General features: G+C 42.4%; 1 long non-coding RNA gene across 1 annotated transcript; it reads right to left on the minus strand.

Moving 5' to 3' along the window:
* Nucleotides 1-713: 713 nt before the first annotated feature.
* Nucleotides 714-26140, minus strand: LOC128057467 (uncharacterized). The gene is made up of 3 exons (XR_008200317.1): nucleotides 26044-26140; nucleotides 4418-4511; nucleotides 714-918 (listed from the first exon to the last, which is right to left on the minus strand). It is a non-coding gene; the product is annotated as an uncharacterized LOC128057467 (long non-coding RNA).
* Between the last annotated feature and the right edge of the window lie 1624 nt (nucleotides 26141-27764).

Raw genomic sequence — 27764 nt, forward strand, 5'->3', positions numbered from 1 at the left:
ACATGTATCAGCATTAATGTGTATACATGTGTGTGTATTAGTCACTCAGTTGTGTCTGACTCCTTGTGGCTCCATGGACTATAGCCCATCAGGCTCCTCTGTCCATGGAATTCTCCAGGTAAGAATACTGGAGTGGGTTGCCATTCCCTTCTCCTGGGGATCTTCCCAACCCAGGTCTCCTGCATTGCAGGCAGACTCTTTACCATCTGAGGGACCTAGGACACCCCTATATATATATGCATGCACGTTTATTTATATGTATATACATCACATATATTTATATGTATATACGTGTGTAGGGCAAGTGTGTATCTATGTATCTGTGTGCCTGTATGCATGCATGTATGTGTGTATATATACACATGCATGGATGCACACAAGCATGCTAAATATTTATTTGAGTCTCCCTGGGTCATCTAACAGCCGATCTACACAACCCACAGTCCACACAAAAGAAATTAAGATGATCACGACTTAAAGGGACAGGTAAGGACTTTCAGCCAATTTTCAGTAAATGGATATTGATGTTTACCTTTGAAAGCACAGGCACAGCATGTGCAGCTGCGGACGCTGTGTGGGCCACCTGCTACCTCGTGCTTCTTCAATCATGCTTGATTACAAAGATGACAGAGAAAAATACCAGGTAGCCCACACTGATATGTATTTTACCATTTAGTCTGTGTTTGGGCAAAGGAGTTCAAACCACACATGTCAGCAGTCTACAGGACGGCCTGGGGCTCTGGCCACCTGCCGCAGCAGATCCCTTGCTTGGTGTCCATGTGCTCTGTTAGCAGGACAGAGAGCAAATCCAACTGGCCACAGTAGGTGACAGGAGCTAAAGATCAGCCCTTCCTGAAACTGACCCGTGTCCTCGCTGGTGCTGACACTGTTCTGAATAAATGTTCCAGTTCTCTTGTCCTGTGTAAATAAATTTAAAAATAGAAAAAAAACAAAAAACAATCATCAGTAAAGAAATAAAAACATTTTATGAAGACTAGTAGAGTTAGCCTCGCTCTCCTTTGGACAGTGCTTCACAGTTTTGGGGGGCTTCCCTAGTGGCTCAGAGGTAAAGCATTCACCTGCAATGCAGGAGACCCCCCTGGGTCAGGAAGGTCCCCTGGAGAAGGGACTGGCTACCCACTTCAGTATTCTTGCCTAGAGAACTCCATGGACAGAGAAGATTGGTGGGCTAGTCCATGGGGTTACAAAGAGTTGAACACAACCGAGCAATTAACACTTCACAGTTTTTTCATTGTTTCACATCTATCATTTCATTTGTTCTCCATAATAACAGAGGAAAGAAGATAGAATGTGATTTTTTTTACATGAAGATAATGAAAATAGAGAGGTAAAGTTTGTTTCCCATAAATGCTCATGATAAGTCTTGAAAAGTCATGTGTATTTTGTGTCAGATATTTACCCTAACACAAAAATGCAAAATAGTAGAATGATGGGCTTAGAGGCAGAAGATCTTTGACTTTGTCCAGGTACATCTAAGGACTTGGGCAAGTCATTTGCTTTCTCTGGGACTGATATTCTTATCACTGGAAAGGAAACCCCTGCCTTTTGCATGTCCGAGGAGATGGTGCATATGACAGGATGTTGTGAGTTAGGAAGGGCTAACTCCTACAGGGGGTTGCTAGCACCTTGCTGAGTACTCATCATCAACACTGACTGTTGGTCTTCAGACACCCATGTGACAGAGTCTGAAGCCTGAATCTGAATTTATGATGACCAGAGAATACACCAGCTTCTATCATTCCTTTGCAAACTGGTTACTTATTCAAAAATTGCAGATTGGTTTCATCTTTTATTAACTTATCTGTTGATTAAAATATCTTCTGTTTCTTTGATTCTGAATATTAACACTGGAAGCTTTAATGAATGAAAGATGGGCACTTTCATTGAAAATAAGTCAAATGAAATTGAAAATGTATTTGTTTACTTGAGAATCAAAATGCCTACAATCAAGTCATGCTACTGTGTATGAAACAATGGAGTGACTATCTCTGATAGAAGCATTGTCACCTGAACCCTCTGTAGGAGAAATTTTCAATTTATATAAAGATTTGTCCCAGAAGTTCACATATAAGTTTATACTTATTGAAATTTATAATTCAAATCACACAGGAAAACATGTTATCCATGTCAGTTCAGCCAATTTTTTAATGTTGCTTGAAAGAAAGTGAAAGTCACCCTGTCGTGTCCAACTCTTTGTGACCCCATGGTCTATACAGTCCATGGAATTCTCCAGGCCAGAATACTGGAATGGGTAGCCTTTCCCTTCTCCAGGAGATCTTCCCAACCCAGAGACCGCATTGGAGGTATATTCTTTACCAATTGAGCCACAAGGGAAGCCCTTGATGTTGCTTATTTTATTACTATTTTTAAAAATTTGGCTGTACGTTGTAGCACGTGGGACTGAAGTTGTAGTTCCCAACCAAGGATCTGTAGTTTCCCAACCCAGTTTTTTTTTATTTTTTTAAATTTAAATTTATTTATTTTAATTGGAGGCTAATTACTTTACAATATTGTATTGGTTTTGCCATACATCAACATGAATCCACCACAGGTGTACACATGTTCCCAATCCTGAACCCCCTCCCACCTCTCTCCCCGTACCATCCCTCTGGGTCATCCCAGTGCACCAGCCCCAAGCATCCTGTATCCTGCATCGAACCTAGACTGGTGATTCGTTCCTTATATGATATTATATATGTTTCAATGCCATTCTCCCAAATCATCCCACCCTCTCCCTCTCCCACAGAGTCCAAAAGACTGTTCTATACATCTGTGTCTCTTTTGGTGTCTCACATACAGGGTTATCGTTACCATCTTTCTAAATTCCAAATATATGTGTTAGTATACTGTATTGGTGCTTTTCTTTCTGGCTTACTTCACTCTATATAATCAGCTCCAGTTTCATCCACCTCCAACCCAGTTTTGAACTATGCCCCCTGCATTGGAAGGCAGAGTCTTAACCACCAGGCAGCCAGGCAAGTCCCACCAATGACTGTTTAATCACAGTGTGGGCAAAATTTAAGAGAAATAATTTTGCTAAGTTTTGGATTAAAAGGAATTGTGTGGACCAGCACGATTTTAATCTATTCACCGTTCTTAGGGAAAATTTTACTCATGAATGGGAACTGTGAGTACACATTCCCACTTTCAGAACAGTCGGGAAAGACACTCCCCTGCCAATGAGAAGAGTCCCTGGGGCAGGGGACTCCCTCCACAGCTGTGCTGGGCACCTGGCACAGATGAGGAGGCACCTTCCTCCATGCATCTACCCAGCCTCTCAAAGGAAAAGAAGAAAGCGTTCCACCCACGCTTTGGGACTCAACGCAGTACATTCCTATATATAGAACTTTCATAATTTAGGTGTTTATATGTCATAATTTAGGTGTTTATACTCCGATGCATTTCCTAATTTTTATTCCCTGCTGTAGACATGTAAGACTGACAGTCTGTAAGATCTAAAACCCAGAAATCATCTGGCCCCTGGTTAGCCTTGTTACTATGGCAGCTTGGTTGGCCTTTTCAAGCTTAACATCCAAATCCTCCAGTGAAAGAAAGCAATATGAGAAATTAACATCTTCAGTAATTGAGGCAGACCTGATATTAAAGGACATTTATTCAGGAAAAAAAAAACCTTCATTGTTCGTGCTTTCACAATAATGCACCAGCTATTATTTAGCTTTGATCTGATGCCATCGATATTTTTCCAGTGTAATTTTTGCTTCTGATATGGGCATGACCCTGGCACAGACCTGAATGATTACTAGAGAAAATAAGATCAGGCTTGCTCCTTGGGGCAGATGTGAAGTGCAAACAATCAGAGGCAGAAATGAAGCTAAATAACTTGGAATTGAAAGCTGGGCTATTACCAGTGCCTAGGAAAATAATTAATACTCCAAAGGTTAGACAAGTTGGAAAGCACATGGAACTGAACCCAGCAGCATAGACAAGGGTGCCCCAGGACATTTGAATCTGGACGGGCTCATGGGTACCTAGGCAGATGAACTGCCCTATTTGCTATCCATGGCTTGCCAATCAGGAAACCCAGGATCCTGAGAAGGGCCCAGAAAGTCTTCATACACCAGACGGTAGAATTACCCAGAAGTTAAAATTGCTCCACCTACAGAGATCTTGATTGGGTTGATTTATGGCAGCCCCAGGTGATGCTAGTGATAAAGAACTTGACTGTCAATGCAGATGTAAGAGACACAGGTTCAGTCCCTGGGTGGGGAAGAGCCTCTGAAGGAGGAAATGGCAACCCTCTCCATTATTCTTGCCTGAAGAATCCCATGGACAGGACACGGGATTGCAAAGAGTCAGATATGACTGGAGAGACTTGGCACAAACCACGCACTGCTATTTGGGGGCTTCCCAGGGTCGCCAGTGGTAAAGAACCCACCTGCCAATGCAGAGGACACAGGAGTTGTAGGTTTAGTCTCTGGGTTGGGAAGATCCCCTGGAGGAGGGCATGGCAACCCATCCAGTATTCTTGCCTGGAAAATTCCATGGAGAGAGGAGCCTGGTGGGCTACAGTTCTTGGGGTCTCAAAGGGTGGGACACAACTGAGCAACTGAACACACACACACGGCAGCCCCAAGAATCTGTGAGTCACACTTCGGAAAACACTGTACTGGAGAATAGCGTAAGATTTCATGCTTCAGCTGGGATAGTAATAAAGGAATACATTGAGATTAAAAGGAGGTAACGTCAAAGGGTATACAGGTGCCCAGCATCAATTAGCAGTTCCACATGAAGCTTGAAACAAACCAAGGATGAAGCCAGCAGATGAAAAATAAACCCTAGACCTGTTCTGGCCTTTGGTCCCCATACAGCTTAACTGAGAGGGACTTGGTGGATATTTTGATGTGATGATTCTGTGGCCTCTTTTTCATCTAAGCCTGAAGAACCCTGGCATGCTTTTTAGCTGGACAGTTACATAGAGGAAAGGACCTGCTTTGAGTGAAGATTGCAGGCAGAGACCTGGTGTGGAGAGCTGAACCGGATGTAGATCATCAGGAAGAGGTTGAAAGGGAAGCAAAGCTGGAAGGGAAAATATGACAGCAGCACCATTGTTGAGAGAAGGAATGAGTTCTCTTAATATTGATACTTTCTTCCCTAGACAAGTCAGCCCTGGGGAAAGAGTTGCCCAAACAACTGGATTTGGTTCTGCCAGCTTTGGTTCACACCCCGAGGGTGCCTAGGATGGTGGCGGGCAATACGTGGAAGAGTGGAAAGGTTGAACCCTGAAAGGTATGTTTGATGGACGTGGAGCTAATGGGAACACATGGACCTGTTGGTTTCCACTGGGTTTAGAGCTGACAGAGTGGGAAGAAAGTACAGCTCAAGGTTTTAAGAGGCAGCTTCTGTGGCTGAACGAAGCCTGCATCTTGGTGTTACTGATTTTTAGCTTCAGAAACCCTGGGCAAAATATTTGAATTTCAACTATTTTATCAGTAAAATGTAGATAATTATAGTTTCTACCTCTTGGGTTCTTGTGGGGATTAAATGTGAAAATCAAGGTAAAGTGACTAGAAATTACTGGGTAGGTGCTGCCCATGAGGGATGTTGCCATATTAAGAAGTTCTTTGTCTTCTCGGCCTTTCTCTGTCAATCAATCCTCCTTCTTTTCATGTGCTCCCTGACCACTGACTCATTCCTTTCAGCGTGTGCACTCACGCTGCAATTTGCTCCATGTTTTAGCACTCCAAGCCAACCTTGCTTTCAAACGAGACTGCTTGAAGGATTCAACTCGACTCTGTCATTTCCTCGCCAACTGTTCGTTTTTGCCTCCACCCATCCCTCTTCAGCTACTCTCGCCAGTGTCCCTGGTGAGATGATTGCTAAATCTGCAGGTACCGCTCGGAAGATTGTGTCGAGGGCTCCTTGCCAACCCTGGCACTCGCCCACTCCCTGCTCCTTGGGTCTCTCTACCTCCTTGCTGGCCATTCTATCAGGCTCACCTGTTTCTCCATTTCATGAGCTATCATCATACCTTCTCAATGTCCCAAATCCTTCTCTGCATTGTACCACCTTCCATCGCTTTGCCTGGCTCTCCTCGTCTCTCAGCTGTCTCCATCCCTATTGTAGTTCTTTTTCCCAGTGTGTTATTGGAACCTTCTTAACCTCAGAACGTAAAATCTTTTAGACTTCTAGAAGGCTCCCTAACGTTCCCCACATCTCACACACCCCCTGCAAAGCTTAGTAAATCCACCAAATTGCAATAAAGACTGTATTTCTAAAGTGTAAATGTCTTATTTCCTGTTCCACTCCACCCGGTGTTTCTACATTTCAGTAAATGGCTTCATCACGGGACCTGGTTCTCCAGGTCATAAAGCTAGGAGACATCAGTGATTAAATGCTGGCCACCTCATTCCACAGCAATGTTGTCAGAAGGCAGAGCAGAACTGCCTCCAAAATGTACCTACTTCTTGTCATGTCTCCTCAGTCCCAGCCACCATGACTTCCTTCCTGGGCAACCACCACATGTTTGGTCTTCCTGCTTTCAATCTTATCTATCTGCAACCCAGTCTCTACCTAGCAGCCAGGGCTACGTCAGGTCATCCTCATCGCTCAGGGCCTTTAACACCTTCCTAGAGCATCTCCCATGAACCTCCGACCCTTTTGTCCTGGCCTTCCTGGTCTCCTGTGATCTGGCTCCTGTTAACTCCTCCAGCACCATCTTGGATCACTCTCCTCTCTTGCTATGCTCCAGTCTCACTGGTCTTTTCATTTCTGGAGTAGGTCTAGTTGTTCGCCTACCTCGGGGCATAATATTACCTGAAGATCTTTCTGGAATATTCTTCCACCTGGAACATTCACCCAGCTCTGTGTATGACTGCTTCTTTCTTAGCTTTCAGGTCTTTCCTTCCAAAACAACTCCTTAGAGAGGTCTTCTCGGAACATCCCACGCAAAATCCATTTTCCTGGCCCACACTTCTCAACGCACACCTTATTTCCTCTGTAGCATTAACAATAATTTGTACTTATTTTATCCATTAAAATTGTTTTTCTGGGCTTCCCCTGTAGCTTAGGGGTGGAAAGTCCACCTGCCAACGCAGGAGACATGGGTTCAATCCCTGGTCCAGGAGGATGGCACATGTCACAGAGCAGCTGGAGAACTTGGACATGATCTCCGCTATGATTTCAGCTATCCCCTAGCCCACCCCAGAGATGCCAGCTGACCCCCTCCACTACACATGGCTCCCCATTAGGAATCATTTGTCTCTTCCCAACCCTGCTCTCCTTTGGACTGTCTGTGCCTCAGGGACAGAGTATTTGTCACTGTGTTGCCAGAACCTAGCACCTTACATAGCACGCAATTGGTGCTCAGGAAAAAAAAAAAAAAGTCAAATAAATAAAAGAATGAATAAATAAGCCCTCTCAGAAGGTTCTTAAAATAGCTGCATTAGAGTACTCATTTATACCTCTTACTGAATTCGATAATTTTAAACTAGAAATTCAATATGGCACATAGAGTGAATTAACACCATATGGGCCATGGTACTAAAATTATATATAATAGCATAATTATACCTAGTATCAGATAATTAGATGTGATAAGTGACTTTAAAAGCTTTTGGGGACGTTTTCACTAATGGTCAATTCTTGGTAATCCTGCACATTTTCAATCTTGCCAGTCAACATGTAGCTTGGTAACAACCCATTTTACTTGCGAGAGGCTTATATCTGTGGTGTGTTGTTTTTCTTTCTAATGGTACAGCAAATGTTACTTTATACATTCATTACACTCGACAGCATCAGTCAAAGGTAAATGGAGGATCATCTCCAAGGACTTCCATAGCCCCAGCAAGACAAATATGTACAAGTGGTTTCATTTGTTGCAGATTAGAGAACATCAGTTTTCAAATAATTTTGACCTTAAACTTTCCCTCACTGTATTCTCTACCAGTCCCATTAAACAATAAAAAATATAAACTCCCTTTTTGTGCCTTGCAAGGTTGAAGCTCTGTTCCTCCAGCATCCTCTCTGAACATGACTGGAAACCTCAAATACTGAAAACTGACCTTCTTAAGGGGGAGGTGGATCCAACTGCCATAGGATGCAAACAGCTCTGCACAGAGCCTATAATTCATCAACAACTTTTGAACAGATATATTAAGATTGCACTGCATTTGAAGTGTCATAGAGGGTGTGTTAGGGATTGTAAGACTATGTAGTCCCTACCCTTCAATTACTTTGTTGCCACTTAGAAATTACCGAACACTCCTGTGACATTCAAGGGAACAGAATCCAATTTAAATGGTTCCGAAGATTTTAAAGAAGGGACTGTCCACAAAGGTAAAGAAAGGCAGGGTAAAAGCCATCTATAAGAAAAGTTGAGCCTCCCGAGGTTATCAACAGTGGAAGCCACTATCACCTTCAGGGCTGAAGGGGAAAGGCCAGGGAAAGTGTTGCTGGGGCCAGAGAGGAGAGGCCCAGGACAGCAGCTGGTGCTATGGAAGGTAGGAGTCACTTCCAGAAATGCAACTTAAACAAGACAGGAAAATATCTCCTCCTGGGAGTCCAAGGGATTCAGTCCAAAGAGGATCAACTCCAGATCACTGAAGAGCAAGAGGGAGGGGGAGGCAAAGGCTGAATAACCAGCTAAATCCCACAGTTCTAATTACCATAATCCCCCTTACATACTTTCTTCTGAACCTTTCCCATTTCCAAGATGTTCTTTGCCCCATATGGTTCTGAAGCTCTGTCTTTGAGAACCAGCAGCCTAGAAACATGCAATTTAAATTGAATGTCTCTCTAATGTCCCTTTTGTGATCTTTGTTATTCAGACTGTTTACATAGACCAAGGGTCACCAATTACTTTGCCCCTAGAGCTAGATTGTGGAATGCCAGGAAATTGCTTTCAGTGATACTGCAAATTAAAAAGCAGAGTCACAGAACCTCAAAAGACATTGATTATCCAGCCTGCTACTCAACGGGGGAGGTCAGGTACCTCCCATATTAACTCCCCTATCTGTAAGCTCGGCGAGAGGTTTTTTCCTATTTTAGTAACAAATACATACTTTATTTCTCATGTAAATAAATTGTCTTGATATCACGTCTACTTTTATTTTAAAAATGACTGTTTCTTGCATGCACAATCGTTCTGCCTTATACCCTACACTTTTAATAAATCAGAATAAACTAATGAATGAATTCACAATCTCTGCAATAGATTCATGTTATAATAAGTGAAATTATCTACTTCCCATCCCTGGTTACAACGACGATTTTTGGTATTCCTAAGTTATTGAGTGAAAGAAGTGAAAGTCTCTCAGTCATGTCCGACTCTTTGCAACCCCGTGGACTATACAGTCCATGGAATTCTCCAGGCCAGAATACTGGAGTGAGTAGCCTTTCCCTTCTCCAGGGGATCTTCCCAACCCAGGGATTGAACCCAGGTCTTCTGTATTGTGGGTGGATTCTTTACCAGCTGAGCCATCAAGGAAGCCCAAGTTATTGAGTTTCTACCTTTATTCCATTAGTGTGTCAAGCTCAGCTTTATGTTTATGCATTTCCTGAAATAGTACTGCTAATCTCTTGAAAGTTTATTGCTACAATTGGTTTTCTTTTCATTTGCCCTACAGATAGTTTTTCATTTGTTGGGGCATTTATATGTGTGTGCAGTCAGTTTTTTCCAGCCCGTAGTGCTTATTTTCTCTTCTTTCTCATACTCAACTCTCTTGATAAAAACCACATGAATGATATGTTTGTGTTCTTTGATCTACAAATGAACTACTACTTTATTTGAAATATTCATAATTCCTCTAATTTTGATGTTAGTAATGTAATCCTCCTCTAGAGAAAAATATTAATGGGTCTTTTGCCTGATTTTTTTTTTTTTTTCCGAGGAGGTGGGGAACCTGCAATGCGGTAGACCTGGGTTCAATTCTTGGGAAGGGAAAGGCTACTCGCTTCAGTATTCTGGCCTGGAGAATTCCATAGAGTGTATAGTCCATGGGGTCACAAAGAGTCAGACATGATAGCACTTTCACTTGCACTGCCTGATTTTTTATCCTTAATTCTTCTTCTTTATCTGTTTTTTTTTTTTTTTTTTCCCCACTGTGGTTATGATTTGAACCCCTACTTCAATCCTGAACACAAATTTTAAACAAACAGAGATCCTGCTGTCAGGAAGATTTTAGTACAAACAAGACTCCCAAGATTGGGTTTCCTGTCTGGTCCTCTCTACTGAACTTCCAACCCATGTTCAGCTGCCTTCTCTCAAATGTCTGATGAGTACCTCCTATTGAGCCTGTCTCTAACCAATGCCTTCAATTCCCTTTGCTCACCTGCTTCTCCTGTGGTCTTCTTTTCCTTAGTAAATAGCAACTCCATCCTTCTAGGTACTGGGGCCCAAATTCCTGGAACCACCATGGGCTTCTATTTTTCTATCACATTCCAGAACAATCCTTCAGAAAGGCCCTCAAACATACGTAGATCCTCCAAAACATACACAGATCCTCCACCCTGATCCAAACTACCACTGCTTGGTGGCAGTGGTACCAAGTTGGTAGCCGTGGTACCACAGTTGCTGTCTTTGCCTACTGCAAACATCAAAAGCTTCCTAAGCGGCCTCTCTACTCCTACCACTGGCCCCCATTGTCTACCCTCAATGCAACAGTCACTCTTCCACTCAAAACCCTTCAGCACTTCCCATAGAACTCAGAGTAAAAGCAAAAGACCCTACAAATTGCTTGCAGAAGATGCAACGCGATTTGCCCTCTACCTCTCCGGTCTGCCACCTCCACTGTCCCCTTTGTGCATGCATGTCTGTCCTCCCAGTCTCCCTGCTGCTCCTGAAACAATGAACCAGGCCTCCTTCCTTTCAGGCCTTTGTCCATGCTGGTCTCCCTTCCTAGAATACTTGTCCTCCAGGACTCCAGAAGCTGGCTTCCTTACTTCTTTATGTCTCTACTTAAGCAGCACCTGGAGAAGGAAATGGCAACCCACTCCAGGATTCTTGCCTGGAGAATTCCATAAACAGAGGAGACTGGCAGGCTATAGTCCATGGGCCCGCAAAGAGTTGGACACGACTTAGCAACTTTCACTTCACTTCTTCAAGCAGCACTTGGTCAGAAAACCCTTCCTTTCCCATCTTATTGAAAAGAGCAGCCCTCTATGCTTGACATATTTATCTTATTTTTCTCTAAGCAACAATCACCTCCTTACATATAATATTATTATTGTTCAGTTGCTCAGTCATGTCTGACTCTTTGTGACCCCATGGACTACAGCACGCCAGGCTTCCCTGTCCTTCACCATCTCCCAGAGCTTGCTCAAACTCATGTCCATCGAGTCAGTTATACCATCCAACCATCTCATCCTCTGTCATCCCCTTCTCCTCCTGCCCTCAATCTTTCTCAGCATCAGAGTCTTTTCCAATGAGTCAGCTCTTGGAATCAGGTGGCCAAAGTATTGAAGGTTCAGCTTCACCATCAGTCCTTCCAATGACTATTCAGGACTGATGTCCTTTAGGACTGACTGGTTTGATCTCCTTGCAGTCCTAGGGACTCTCAAGAGTCTTCTCCAACACCACAGTTCAAAAGCATCAGTTCTTTGGCACTCAGCTTTCTTTATAGTCCAACTCTCACATCCATATGTGAGTACTGGGAAAATCATAGCTTTGACTAGATGGACCTTTGTCGGCAAAGTAATGTCTCTGCTTTTGAATATGTTGTCTAGGTTGGTCATAGCTTTTTTTAAAGTTATGCTCTTTTTAAAGCATAGCTTTTAATTTCAAGGGCTGCAGTCACCATCTGCAGTGATTTTGGAGCCCCAAAAAATAAAGTCTGTCACTGTTTCCATTGTTTCTCCATCTATTTGCCATGAAGTAATGGGACCGGATGCCATGATCTTTGTTTTCTGAATGTTGATTTTTTAGCCAGCTTTTTCACTCTCCTCTTTCATTTTCACCAAGAGGCTTTTTAGTTCCTCTTTGCTTTCTGCCATAAGGGTGGTGTCATCTGCATATCTGAGATGATTTATATTTCTCCCAGCAAACTTGATTCCAGCTTGTGATCTGTTCAACCCAGCATTTCTCATGATATACTCTGAATAAAAGTGAAATAAGCAGGGTGACAGTTCATATATAACATATACACTCCTCAATTTGATATCTCCCCACTAGTATATAAGCTCCACAGGGGCAAGGAGTTTACCTATTATGCTGTATCCTAGCATGAAGATCAATACCTAGACCCAAATAGGTACTTAAGAGATATGTGTTTGATTTTGGACAAATGCACCAGCTAGTAGCAGCTTGTGGCAAGCAGCGGCTGGAAGCAAGACCTTAGTTCCCTGACTGGCAATTGAACCCTGGTCACTTTGATGAAATCCAGGAACCTTAACCACAGGGGCCAGTGACTAGACTGTAAGTTCCTAGTCTTTGCCTGTCTTGTAAGGAGAAATCAGACAAGAAGATAAAAGCTATACAGGAAAGTAAAGTATTAGGAGAGCAAAGTACATGCAGAAAGATGCATGAGGCAAACTCATCCAGAGAGTTGCTAGAGTTGTACCTTTGGGAAGCTTGAATCCTCTATAAGGAGTAGTCTCAGGGTCTTTGTCTTCTTCTTGGCCAGTCATCTTCTTTTGACCCCCCCTGGCCAGTTTGTCTCAGGACCCACACCTGGGTGTGCATATAACCTTCAGTCAAGACAAATCTTATCGCAAAGGCATATGAGAGGAAAATAGCAAGACATACTATGGTCTGCCCCCCTTCCCCACTGCTTTTTTGACCCCATGAAGCCTTTTGCTCATCCCCCAAGGATGGGAAATGTATGACCTCTTGATCTTTTGCAGGGTTTAGCCCTTCACTGATCCTACCATAAAGTACCCAATGTCTAGTTATCTACCCTATTTCTGTTGTTGTTTCTTATATTGAAGTGCAGATCTCAAAATGTAGACAGGATGATGGTCATAAATATGTAGCCTGGAGCCCATTTGTCTCTTGCCTCAGGAAATGTAAACACAAGCCTGGGAGTGAGTATCCAGCCTGAAGCCCCTCTTTTTCTCACCCCAGGAGGTGTGAACAGGGGGCCAGTTGTAAATGTCTAGCCTGCAGCCCATCCATCTCCTGCCTCATGTTGAGTGAATGAATAAGCACGGGTATGGGATGGCCATTGTTGAAAGTAGAAGGTCTTGATGTAAGTGCTATCTAAGATTCATCAGACAAGTTCTCTGCATGTAGAGATGAGAGATGACTTCTGATGGGAAGACCAAGGAAGGCTCCTGCCTGAGGAACCTCTGATCCTCATTCAGGTAGGACTGAAAGCTGATGGCACCTTGGTTAAAAGCTCCTGCTTCCTACCAGACACACCTGGGTTCAGACTCTAACCTTGCCACTTACACCCTTCTCACCCTCCATTTTCTTAACTGGAAATGAGTAATAAGGCTTTTTTCCTAGAGTTAATGTCAAGATTGATGGGGTTAATATAGGATCACATTTGGAAGACACGAAAAGCATATCTCAGCACATGGTCACTCTTAGAGAAACAAAAATTGAAGGAGGCATTCTAGATACGAGGCTTTCCTGATGGCTCAGCAGTAAAGAATCTGCTTGCCAATGTAGGAGACAGGAGTTTGATCCCTGGATCAGGAAGATCTCCTGGAGGAGGAAATGGTAACCCACTCCAGTAGTCTTGCCTGGAAAATTCCATGGACAGAGGAGTCTGGTGGGCTACAGTCCATGGGGTCCCAAAGAGTAGGCCATACCTGAGCACACACAACACATTCTAGGTCTAGAGATGTGGGAAAGCAGTTATAAGAGGCAGGGAAAGACAAGGTGTGGCTGGTGAAAAGTAGAAAGTCTCCTCTTTCTGTACATGAGGGCCATACAAGGGCAACATGAGATAAAGATGAAGAAGAGATGGTCGTAGCCAGACTGTTGAGGATCTTAGATGGCAGTCATATGTGTGAACTTTATTCAAAGGCACCAAGGAGTCATTGAAGACACTGCATGGGGGTGCAGATGGGATGAGACCATTGGAATAAACCCACTCTAGTCAAGTGTAAAGGAAGGACTGAGACATTCATGTGCAAGTTTTTACTGTAGCATGGAATTTAGAATGAGATAAACCTGGCTCCCAGCCCCGACTCTACAACATTTTATCACGTTAGTCTCTTGGAGACCTCAGTCTCTTTGTCTGCTTCATGGAGGCAGAAGTGGTGCACATATCACACAGTCCACATGAAGTTTCAATGAATTAAAACATAAAAAATGTTTAGACTGTTCTGATATATAGGAGACACCCTATTAAGCTATTTTGAGCCTCTCTAGGCAGTTACATTGGGAGAGAAAGAAGAAGACAAACTCTAAAGGCATTTTGCAGATAGATACAAAAGGACTCAGATCTTGCAACTGCTTAGAAATGAAAAGGATTCTGATGTGTTCCTGTTATGTGTCTACATCAGCTGGGATTCTTAATCGCAAGTAAGAGAATCTGGTCTAATTGGATTAAGTGTTTAAGCCTGCCTACCTAGCTCATAATGTCTTCAGAATATACAAAGAATCAGGCTTGGAGACTATTTAACAGGAACAGAACACAAATCATACCACCAAGCCCCTACTGTTGCTATGGGGAGCAGACATCACAATTCTCACTTCAGAACTGGGCAACAGAAACCAGAAACTCTCCCCTTGCTGTCCTGGGAAGCCCAAAGCATCCAACCACCACTCTTGCCAGAAAGTGAATTCCACCTGGTACCTACTATGTCCCCAGTCTCCTTTAAGTGGAAGACTTGCCTGGCTACAACTGATGGGGGTGGAATATATCAGACACCTTCACCAGAGCTGCAAGGGAGGGGGGCAAGTTTCCTGGGATGGGACTAACCACATGGAAAATTCCCCAGATATAGATATAAAGTGGGAGTTTTCTTTTGTTTGTTCGTTTTTAACACATTTATTTATTTTATCTTTTGGCCGTGGTGAGTCTTCATGATGCAGGTGGGCTTTCTCTACTTGTGGCAAGTGGGGGCTACTCTTTGTTGGAGTGTGCAGGCTTCTTATTGCAGTGGCTTCTCTTGCTGCAGAGCACAAGCTCTAGGGTGGGCTTCAGCAGTTGTGGTGTGTGGGCTCCATAGTTTTAGCACATGGGTTTGGTTGGTCCTCGGCATGCGGGATCCTCCCAGACCAGGAATGGAACCAGTGTCCCCTGCATTGCAAGGCAGATTCTCAACCACTGGACCACCAGGGAAACCTAGAAGTGTTTTTAAAAGATACTTGAAAGTGAAAAGAAAGTGAAAGTGAAGTCGTATCTGACTCTTTGCGACCCATGGACTGTAGTCCACCAGGCTCCTCCGTCCATGGGGTTCTCCAGGCAACAGTACTGGAGTGGGTTGCCATTAGAGGCCACAAATCATGACAAATGTCAATTTCTGCTGTTAACAGAAATTAGGAAGTCTGGAGAAAGAGGGTTTTTTTGCTCAGGGTAAGGAAATGTTGAAAAATTGAGTTTGGGGGAGAGATTTCAATGGAGTATTCGACAGAATACATCTAGCAGACATTGGATATGGGTGTCAAGGTCAGAATGGCATTGGGGGGATGTCATCCAAAATTGGAGATTGCCCACACTTTCACTGCTGAGAGTATGGGTTCCATTCCTAGTTAGGGAACTAAGACTCTGCAAGCCACATGTCACTGCCAAAAAATTTTTTTTAATTAAAAAAATTTTTTAAATTGGCGATTGCTGAAGGAAATCAATCCTGGGTGTTCATTGGAAGGACTGATGTTGAAGCTGAAACACCAATATTTTGGCCACCTGACGCAAAGAGCTGACTCACTTGAAAAGACCCTGATGTTGGGAACGGTTGAGGGCAGGAGGAGAAGGGGACGACAGAGGATGAGATGGCTGGATGGCATCACTGACTCGATGGACATGAGTTTGGGTAAACTCTGGGAGTTGGTGATGGACAGGGAGGCCTGGCATGCTGTGGTTCATGGGGTCACAAAGAGTCAGACACGACTGAGCAACTAAACTGAACTGAACTGAACGAAAGCAATGAAATTTATGAAACTGTCTGCTAAACTCTTAATGAGTGGTTTTGGAAATTTCTCCTTGATTTTGTTTCTTTAATTTTGAGAGTTTACTTATAGTTGATAAAGTGAAAATACACAATGAAGCTGGAAAATCTATATTGTTGGATTTCATAAAGTAATAAATTTATCTTCCTATAAGTTTTGTACTATGGGCTTCCAGGTGGCACCTTGGTAAAGAATCTGCCTGCCAGTGCAGGAGACGAAAGAGACTCTGATTAGATCCCTGGGTCAGGAAGATCCCCTGTAGTAGGAAACAGCAACCCACTCCAGTATTATTGCCTGGAAAATTCCATGGAGAGAAGAGCCTGGAGGGTTATAGTCCATGGGGTCCCAAAGAGTCATATGAAACTGAGCATGCACACAAGTTCTGTACTGGCCAAATAACTATTCCATTCAACATTTAATGAAGTGCTCAATTTTTATTAGAATTATGTAACATCTGATTGAAGTATATAATTTATCTAGAATTATTACAATTAATTTGGTTATTTTAGCAAATAATTATTACATAATAATTATAATTATTCATTATTTTGAATTACTTAGGGATTTTTTTGGTAGAAAGGAACATTTGCTTTAATCAGAAGGCTAGCAATCTAGAATTGTTAGAATTATAAGTAATAATTATAAATATAAAATATATGTTATAAATTATAATTTAATCAAAATTTATTATAATTATAATAAATTATATCAATTAATTAGAATTATTTCAGTTTTGACCTTTTAGTCTTAATGCACAGAATATTTAATAATAGATATCTTGATGAATCAAGAAATATGAGTTACAATTTTACAAGCAATATTCATATCATTGGCCAGTTTAGGAGACTTTATATACATTCTGGAAACAGTGGCAGACTTTATTTTTGGGGGCTCCAAAATCACTGCAGATGGTGACTGCAGCCATGAAATTAAGAGACGCTTACTCCTTGGAAGGAAAGTTATGACCAAACTAGACAGCATATTAAAATGCAGACACGTTATTTTGCCAACAAAGGTCCATTTAGTCAAGGCTATGGTTTTCCCAGTAGTCATGTATGGATGTGAGAGCTGGACTATAAAGAAAGCTGAGAGAGGAAGAATTGATGCTTTTGAACTGTGGTGTTGGAGAAGACTCTTGAGAGTCCCTTGGACTGCAAGGAGATCAAACCAGTCAGTCCTAAAGGAAATCAGTCCTGAATAGTCATTGGAAGGACTGATGCTGAAGCTGAAACTCCAAAACTTTGGCCACCTGATGGGAAGAACTGACTCATTTGAAAAGACCCTGATGCTGGGAAAGATTGAGGGCAGGAGTAGAAGGGGACAGAGGATGAGATGGTTGGATGGCATCACCAACTCAATGGACATGAGTTTGGGTAAACTCCCAGAGTTGGTGATGGACAGGGAGGCCTGGCATGCTGCAGTCCATGGGGTTGGAAACAGCTGGACATGATTGAGTGACTGAACTGAACTGAACTGAACTGAACTGATATGCATTCTGGAGGATATTTTTTCTCCTAAGCACTGAATTTCAGTCTCTGAATGGTTTTCCTACCTCATAGAGCTAGTGTACCAGTCAAGATTTGATCAAGAAGCAGAACTGCTATGCATGGGCTTTGTTACAGGGGTTAGACCTGTCTGCACGTGTGGGAGCTGGTGGTGCAGTCTCTTGTTGGCTGTGCACCCCATCTTAGGATCAAGAGATGGAGCCGTTGGGTCAGCCAGGCTGAAAAGTGAGGAAGCGAGCTGGGTGTGGTTGAGAGCGGGGAGCAGACAGTGATGAATTGGAGCCCCACAAAATCAGCCGTAGCCTTCAAGATCAAATAGGGCCCACACCTGTGTCTCCCCACCGGCGGCCCCAACGCCGCAGAGGTGGGGAGAAGCTGGGGACTCCGCACAGAGATGCACACGCACCTGCTTTGAACCTCGGAAAAGCCAAAGGAGCAATCTCGCGAGAAGTGGAGATGGGGTGAGGTGGGATGCTGCGTCACACCAGCCCCACCCGCTACGGGGTCAAGGGTGATGTGCACACACGTGGGCTGTGGGCCCTGGAGCCTGGCTCTGACCTTTCGAGTGTCCCAAATATGGCTACGACTGCCCTTCCTCTCCTCCCAGCAAATGTCTCTTGTGACCAGCGCTAACCCAGAACCGTACAAGGAAAGGAATCTGGAGAAACACAGATCTGGCTGAGCCAAGTCAATGCACCACGGTTGTTAAGAATTTCTACTCATAATATTTGCATTTTACACGTTATCTCTCTGTGTAGAACATTAATAGACATTGGACAGCCAAAAAAAATCCTCTTGGATTACACTTTTTATGATTTTGACTGTAAACAGTTTTAAATAAATTTTGATCACATCACTTGAAAATGTGCAAGTAACTTAATCCCTCAAATATGACTTATATTTGAGTGTCTTATTTAATATCCTAGCACCTACAGATAACACGTAAAGACGAATGAAGCAGTTGTGGAGGATTTTAAACTAATGGCAACCCACTCTAGTATTCTTGACTGGAGAATTCCTTGGATGGAGGAGCCTGGTGAGCTACAGTCCATGGGGTCCCAAAGAGTTGGCCATTACCGAGCAACTAAAACACTTAAGTAGACATATTGAATCATTGCACACTAAGCAGGCGCTTTGCTCTGCCCTCTCTTCTGGAGACAAGTTCCAGATGCATTAGGAAGGGGGAGCTAAATGGTTCTTTTGAGAACCTTGGCTACCCAACTTCTGCCCAAGGTCCTGCAGTACTGGATGCCCTTCCTTTTTTCCTTTGAACTCTAAATTTGTTTATGGAGGTTCATTATTCTTCATCCATCCTACCCTCTCTCCTTACTTTTGACCTCAGACTCTCTTCTTTCTGAGATTATTTCCTCTCTCTTGCTCATTAAGCTAATAGCCTAGGAACGGGGGTGTGGGGGGGTGGGGAAAGTTCTTTGAAAGCCACTTCTTCCTTGAAGCCCTTAAGTGATGAGATTTTAATGATCTATCACTTTCTTCTTGGTAAAACAAGGCTGGGGAGGGGGGGCAGGGGGGAGTGAGGGTCAGAGTCATCTGCCCATAAGAAGAAAAGTGAAACTTCAAAGACCATCTTCTCTTTAGAAACACATAGCCCTCCTGTCTGAGTCTCATCTGATGTTGCAATTTTTTCCCTTTTTTCTCCATATTACATAACAAAGCAATCGTACTTATAATGTTATAATTCACTTGCTTGACTGTGTTTTGGATTCTGTGAAAAATAATAGCTTCATTTCACGTATTAGTAAAAAACTACTTTTAGATGTATGTCTTCCTAGATATATAGGCAGGCATGTGTATTGATGGATGGATAAATGGACTGGTAAATGGGTAGATAGATAAATACATTGAGTGTTAGAGGAAGAGGCTATTGGAAATCATTTACCTCTTGTTCCTTTTTAACACCAATGATTCCACTTTTCAAGTTTAGAAAGATAGTCCACTAAGGGAATCTTATTTATGAAATAAAACCCCTTTGGGATATATGTATATATGTGTGTGTGTATATATATAGATATGTAAAATAAACTTCAGAAAGTTCTAGAATTGGGGAATTCTGAATTATAAACCACTGATAGTTCAAGTTCTTGTTTTATGTATAGGAAACTAAAGCCCTAGAATACAAGCAGTAAACTTAAACATAGGAGCCAAAACTTGAAAACTAGATTTCCTAAATCCCATTGTTTTCTACTATGCCATTTGGAGAAATACATGGCCTCGGCAACTTTCATGTGAAATAGTCTCATTTGATCAAACACAATTTAAGGGGTCAATGCTGGAATACAAATGATACAATTAGCAGTTGGTAGATATATTTCATCTGTACCAAATCATGTCCTACCTAAAAAATTATGGCTTTTGTAGTTACACTAAAGCCTGAGACTGGATATTTGTCGTTTCTAGTGAATTATTAGTAATACTTTTAAGGTGTAGTTATGTCTTTTAAATTTATGTTTTAGAAATATATACTGAGATGTTTATAGATGAAATGATCTGGATGTCTTGCATTTGATTCAAAATTAATCAGTATTGGGGGAAAATGGATGAAACAAGACTAGCCTTATTGATAATTATCAAAACTGGGTGATGCAGGCATATAGGTCATAGTTCAGTCGCTCAGTCGTGTCCGACTCTTGGCGACCCCATGAATCGCAGCACACCAGGCCTCCCTGTCCATCACCATCTCCCGGAGTTCACTCAGACTCATGTCCATCGAGTCCGTGACGCCATCCAGCCACCTCATCCTCAGTGGTCCCCTTCTCCTCCTGCCCCCAATCCCTCCCAGCATCAGAGTCTTTTCCAATGAGTCAACTCTTCACATGAGGTGGCCAAAGTACTGGAGTTTCAGCTTTAGCATTATTCCTTCCAAAGAAATCCCAGGGCTGATCTCCTTCAGAATGGACTGGTTGGATCTCCTTGCAGTCCAAGGGACTCTCAAGAGTCTTCTCCAACACCACAGTTCAAAAGCATCGATTCTTTGGTGCTCAGCCTTCTTCACAGTCCAACTCTCACATCCATAGATGACCACAGAAAACCATAGCCTTGACTAGATGGACCGTTGTCAGCAAAGTAATTTCTCTGCTTTTGAATATACTATCTAGGTTGGTCATAACTTTCCTTCCAAGGAGTAAGCGTCTTTTAATTTCATGGCTGCAGTCACCATCTGCAGTGATTTTGCAGCCCAAAGAAATAAAGTCTGACACTGTTTCCACTGTTTCCCCATCTATTTCCCATGAAGTGATGGAACCGGATGCCATGATCTTCATTTTCTGAATGTTGAGCTTTAAGCCAACTTTTTCGCTCTCCTCTTTCACTTTCATCAAGAGGCTTTTGAGTTCCTCTTCACTTTCTGCCATAAGGGTGGTGTCATCTGCATATCTGAGGTTACTCATATTTTTCCCGGCAATCTTGATTCCAGCTTGTGTTTCTTCCAGTCCAGCATTTCTCATGATGTACTCTGCATAGAAGTTGAATAAGCAGGGTGACAATATACAGCCTTGATGTACTCCTTTTCCTATTTGGAACCAGTCTGTTGTTCCGTGTCCGGTTCTAACTGTTGCTTCCTGACCTGCATACAGATTTCTCAAGAGGCAGGTTAGGTGGTCTGGTATTCCCATCTCTTTCAGAATTTTCCACAGTTTATTGTGATGCACACAGTCAAAGGCTTTGGCATAGTCAATAAAGCAGAAATAGATGTTTTTCTGGAATTCTCTTGCTTTTTCCATGATCCAGTGGATGTTGGCAATTTGATCTCTGGTTCCTCTGCCTTTCTAAAACCAGCTTGAACATCAGGGAGTTCACAGTTCAGGTATTGCTGAAGCCTGGCTTGGAGAATTTTGAGCATTACTTTACTAGCATGTGAGATGAGTGCAATTGCGTGGTAGTTTGAGCATTCTTTGGCATTGCCTTTCTTCGGAATTTGAATGAAAACTGACCTTTTCCAGTCCTGTGGCCACTGCTGAGTTTTCCATATTTGCTGGCATATTGAGTGCAGCACTTTCACAGCATCATTGTTCAGGATTTGAAATAGCTCAACTGGAATTCCATCACCTCCACTAGCTTTGTTCATAGTGATGCTTTCTAAGGCCCACTTGACTTCACATTCCAAGATGTCTGGCTCTAGATTAGTGATCGCATCATCATGATTATCTGGGTGGTGAAGATCTTTTTTGTACAGTTCGTCTGTGTATTCTTGCCACCTCTTCTTAATATCTTCTGCTTCTGTTAGGTCCGTACCATTTCTGTCCTTTATCGAGCCCATCTTTGCATGAAATGTTCCCTTGGTATCTCTAATTTTCTTGAAGAGGAATATGCAGGCATAGGAGCTCTTTATACTATCCCTTCTACTTCTGTTCATGTTTGAATTTTTCCATAACAAAAAGTTAACTTAGAAAAAAGAATATCACTGGAGCATTGGGATAATGACCATAGGTTCTGGAATCAAAATGAGGGAGATTTCAGTTCCAGATTACCAGTTACTGCCTCTCCAGTTACAGAATACATGTAAAGTAGCTTCCTCATAGGGCTATAAAAATTAAGTGAGATAATACTTGCAGAACCCTTAAAACAACCCCAGCACATTTGTAATCACTCAAATTTTGCCTAATATATTATTACCATGATTGTCATTATTTGAAAAGCTGCCTTCTCTCAGGGCTTTCTGTTCCTTCACATCTACTGTAACAGTTAAAAAAGAAATATGAAATGAATAAAAGATGTGAATACTATGATCCTAGGTTTTGAGATAGAAGGAGTACTCACTGAAGTTTTTATAAGACATGCAGCAAAGAAGTCGTAAAGCTCAATTGCTGACTGCAGAAAGGAAAAGAAAATAAATGCGCTTGATTATAAAGATGAATCTTTACCAAAATCAGAGCAGTCTTATATCTTACACTCAGCTGAGAAGTGGGCACCAAAGGCGACTTTGGCCTGGAACTGGATGTGTGGTCTGTCACAGCCATCAGATTCCATTCATTCATTCATTGCCAAAGGAGTTGTTCGGTGTTGACTCCCTTTGGCTTCTCTTCTCCTTCTGCGTTAGTCTTTATTCCTTAGTTCTTCCATCAACTGTTTTTCTTGTCTTTTTTTCATGGAATAGCAATTTATTCGTAACATAGACCACGTTCAATAAAAAGGTCAAGAGATCCATTGCTTTGCAGAAGACTTTGGTAAGGGGTGGGGTGGGTGATTGTTGTTCTGTCCCTAAGTCATGTTCAACTCTTTGCGAGCCCATGGACCATAGCCCACCGGGCTCTTCTGAACGTGAAGGGGTGGGTAGTCAGCAGTATTTAGCCAGTACCCGTTTTAAACACTGCTAAGTGTATGGATGTAGAAACAAAAAACTGGTGTTTTACATTGCTAAGGTAGAGGTCCTTATTAGCTCACATATACATTGTTAAGTGCAAAACAGTTCAATAATTCTATCATACAAGCCAAAGTCTGTAGACTATCATATGAGTCCATATCCAGAGCACCTGTCCAGGGTGCCTCTAGCTGTCACCCTCACCCACACATTGTAACTGGTCCAACCTCTCCTCGACCTCTTTCATCACCACCCCAGTGTGCTCCAGATAAGATCCCTTTACTTCAAGCTCTTTGCCCTCATTTTTCCTCCACCTCAAAAGCTGATGTCTTAGGTATTGCTATGGCTTGATTCCTTAACGTCTGATCAGATAACAACCTTCTTGGGGTGGCCTCACCTGACAACTAATTAATACAATAAACCACCACCTGAATCCACATTCATCATCTCTTTTCTCTGTTTTACTCTTCTGTCCAGCATTTATCATCTTTTAACACATTATGTAATTTACTTACTTACTTAGAAAATGATGATGTTCTCCCCAACCCATGAAGGCCTGTATTTCTGCCTGTTTTCGTCTTTTATGGATTGCCAATGCCTAGAGCACTAGCCGACACATGCCTGCGTGCTAAGTCGCTTCAGTCACGTCTGACTCTTTGCGGCTCTAGGGACTGTAGCCCACCAGGCTCCTCTGTCCACGGGATTCTCCAGGCAAGAATACTGGAGTGGGTTGCCATTTCCTTCTCTGAGGGATCTTCCCAACCCAGGGATCAAACCTGCGTCTCTCATGTCTTTTGCATTGGCAGGCAGGTTACCTGGCCCAAAGTTAGTGTTAAATAAACATTGTTTGTTTTTGTCTATTTATTCATTTGACTCTGCCAGGTCTTAGTTGCAGCACAAGAGATCTTTGTGGCTGCATTGGGCCCTTAGTTGTGGCACGTGGGATCTAGTTCCCTCACCAGTGATTGAACCCAGGCCCCTTGCAGTGAGAGCATGGGATCTTAACCAGTGGACCACCAGGGAAATCCCTAAGTAAACACTGTTTAATTGAATGAATGATAGTAAATAAATGAACAAGGGAAAGAAGTCCTGAAAGAACTGTAAAGCATGTCATCACCAGATGTGTCGCTCATTCATTTTTAACTGGCAAAGTTCATCTCCCTTTTCTGCCTACCTAGGGTGGGTCTCCCGAGTCTCAGCCTGAGGATCTGATTTACCTGACAGTCAGAGCAGGGACACAGCTGAGCGAGTTCACTTTCACTTTTCACTTTCCTGCATTGGAGAAGGAAATGGCAACCCACTCATGTTCTTGCCTGGAGAATCCCAGGGACAGAGTAGCCTGGTGGGCTGCCGTCTATGGGGTCGCACAGAGTCAGATACGACTGAAGCGACTTAGCAGCAGCAGCAACAGAGCAAAGGTCCCCTTTCTAACAGAACTGCCATGTCACTGTGTCACCATCTCCTATAGCCCGAAACATGAGCTCATCTTCTCAATTCAGTAAATCCTAGTTTTCCACATGTGGGGTGGGGGCTGCAGAGTGTTACAAGGTTCCAGATCTTAACCAGAGAGAGTTTTAAGATCCATGCTTGGATTTAATGCCTTGACCGGTTAGTAAATGTCTTAGAAAAAGACTTATCTGGAATAATAAAATATCCACTTAGAAGATTTTTTAAAATACATTCAGGAACTTCTCTGGAGGTCCAGTGGTTAAGACTTCACCTTCCAATGCAGGGGGTGCTAGTTAAACCCGTGGTCGGGGAGCTAAGCCTCCACATGCCTTGTGGCTATAAAACCAAAATATAAAAAAATAATAATAATATTGTAGCAAATTCAATAAAGACTTTAAGAATGATCCACATCCAAGAAAAAAAAATCTAAAAAAAAAAAAGGCTATACAAAATACATTCAAAAGAAGACAATTTGGAGAATTCCCTGGCAGTCCAGTGAGTAGGACTCCACTCTTCCACTGCCAAGGGTGTAGGTTCAATCCCTGGTAGGGGAACTAAAGTCCCACAAGCCAAGGGACATGGCCAAAAAAAAATCAAAAGAAGAAGATAATTTTGTTAATCTATGTATATAGAGGCAACTCAAACTGCTAACAAAGTATTACTGACAAGAGGAATTCTTAGCTTTGTTTCTTTGAACACATAGAGTTTATTTATTACAAAAGCGTTTATTTGCCTTAACTACTTGAATGTACTGTTAAAGGAAGAAAAGAAAGCTATACTTTCTTAAGAATGTTCAACATTTAAAAAATTATTTAGCAGTTTTAAAATTATGTATCAATTTATTTAGGAAATATTTTTTTCTAAAAGAGTAGGAAGGGGTTTGGAGCTCAACCCACTTCCACCTGTCCCCCACACTTGTTGACACCCCAAGTTCACACAATTGTCTTACAGCCATCCAGTGATTTTTGTAAAGTAATGCTCGGCATATAAAGTGAAATGTCAGAAGCACAGTATTCCCCTTGAACTCTTCCCTTCATCAATGTTCTTCCTTAACAGTAAGTTGGAATCTACAAGTCTTGCATTATAACAGCGCATCCTCTTAAAAGATTCTACATAGGACATTTAGGATGGATTACAATTTATATCAATTTCCCCCTCATAAGAAGAAAACTCTCTCTCAGAATAAGATTTGTCAGAAGGTGACAGCTGTTTTTTGTTGGACGCAGATTTAGGTAAACAGTTAAGACAGTGGAGCTTTTACTAAGATGATTTAATAAAGCTCATTAACGTGGCTGATTTACATAGCTGACCCGAATAGAATATGAAATTCATCTTTCTGCTGCAGTAGGGTGTCATCAAAATATACTGATGTATTAAATGCCCTGCCGATGTTAAATTTTAATCCTGAATGTAATCAACCTTGTTAAGACAAAAGATGACACAAAGGGAGAAATATTGGAAATACTGGAAATAGTTCACATGTATTTTCCTTTGTTTTTAAATTATATAAAATGCTCAGTTCCCTCAGGAAAGTATTCCCACCATTATGGAAAAAAAACAAAAAAACAAAAACCATGAGTTATTTTCGAGATTATAGATCAAAGCTATTAGGTCAATCAATACAAAAGCCAATGAGTAGTCAGAGACGCGCTTAAGCTCTCAACACCCCCTCGTCTCGCTCAGCTACATCCACAGCCATGAGTCAGCAAGAAAGCGTTTGACCCAGCAAAACTCACCCTCATGTCTGAATTGTGAGTCACACGATTCTGAGCCTCAGAGCACAAGCCACTTGGATGTTTTCTATTTTCTGGTTCCACACTCAGTGCTCTCACTCTTCACCACACAGTGGCTGGGTATCATACAGTCTATTTGCCAAGTATGTGATTTTTCACATATTAAGATCCCGTAGTACCCCTTCAGCTTTAGGTGAGAGGAAAGAGAGAGGGACTCAATTTTACATTTGATCCCAGTAGTTCCTGACAGTTCCTGACATAGCCTTGGCTGTGAAACCTGTAAACATCAGAAGTAAGCTATGGAGAATAATAATAAAAACAACTGGTAGCAACTATCATTTACTTGAATAGTAATGAGAAGCATTCAAAGTGTTTTCTGAACACCCAAGTCCCTTCATCCTATCAACCGGCCTGTGCAGATTACTACTCCCTGTTGAAGAGATGAGGAATCGGAGGCAGGCGGGACCCCAGGCAAAGTCACATGCTAATCAGTGGGCAGCAGGGAGCTGAACTTGAGGACTGGCTGGAGCCTGCACTCACTGTATCATGCCTTTTCCGTAGTGGCAATATTAGTGATAGTGGAAGATTGTGCCAAACGTAACAAAGTGGAAGAGCAGGGGATATAAAGTCAGCCATGTGGGTTCAGGTTAAAGCTGTTCACTGAATGAATAGTGTCAGCTAAAGCAAATATTTCATTTCTCTAAGCTTCGATTTCCCCAAATGTAAGATGGATTTGGGCGTCCTGGATGGCTCGGTGGGTCAAGAATCTGCCTGCAATATGGGAGTCACAGGAGAAACAGGTTTGATCCCTGGGTTGGGAAGATCCCCTGGAGGAGGAAATGGCAACCCACTCCAGCATTTTTGCCTAAAAAAATCCCATGGACAGAGGAGCCTGGTGGGCTACAGTCCAAAGAGTCTCAGAGAATCGGACACAACTGAGCAACTCACCACCCAAGACGGATTTAATAAAACAGGACCAGGTAACAGGGCTACCTTCCCTGAGTTCCCCTGGTCACCTATCTGTGGTTGCTTTCTCTCTATTCAGCTCTGTGTCCCTCGGACCCCCAGGTTCCTCCTTCTCTTTGTTGTATGTAGGGTTGTGACGCTCAACTCCTTCTACAGTGAAAACCTGTGAGGTGCTTGGGAGAACCTGTAAATGGTCAAGGTTCTGCTGTGCACACTATCATGGATGCTCAAAACTAGCTAACTAGTAAGGGTGAGAAAGTTTTAAATCATATAGAGAAGCAGTGTTTGTAGAGCGTGTTATTCTGTAGACTAATGTTTCCCAAAGTGCATTCTTGACATTGATAGGAGCTATGAAAAATAAATAAGCTTGGACATAAACAAAATTAAACAAATTTATTTCTTGCAGGACTTCTCAGAGCCTTTAATATGCTAACACACTGTGTGAGTCTCCAAGTGAACAACACAGCTTGCAGTGTTTCCCAAACAAATCTAAAAATTTAAATAAATCTGAAAATCATTTTTTTAATTTCTCCAGATCATCATGCAAGACCAGTACTTAGCAGGAAAAAAATTGGGGAAAGTTTTGGGCTCTGATGGCACCAACGAATAAATGTAGAACTCAATGCTTGGGATTGTTTTCTGTGACTTAGGGAGTGAAGTAGTGAGACCAGCTCCATACTACTGATTCCTTTGTAAAGCTGGAACTCGAACCTTTTGAGGAAGCTGCAGCCTGGCCCAGATTGCACAACGGGACTAGA

This window comes from Budorcas taxicolor, chromosome 12, assembly GCF_023091745.1.
Source record: "Budorcas taxicolor isolate Tak-1 chromosome 12, Takin1.1, whole genome shotgun sequence".
In the NCBI taxonomy this organism is placed as follows: Eukaryota; Metazoa; Chordata; class Mammalia; order Artiodactyla; family Bovidae; genus Budorcas; species Budorcas taxicolor.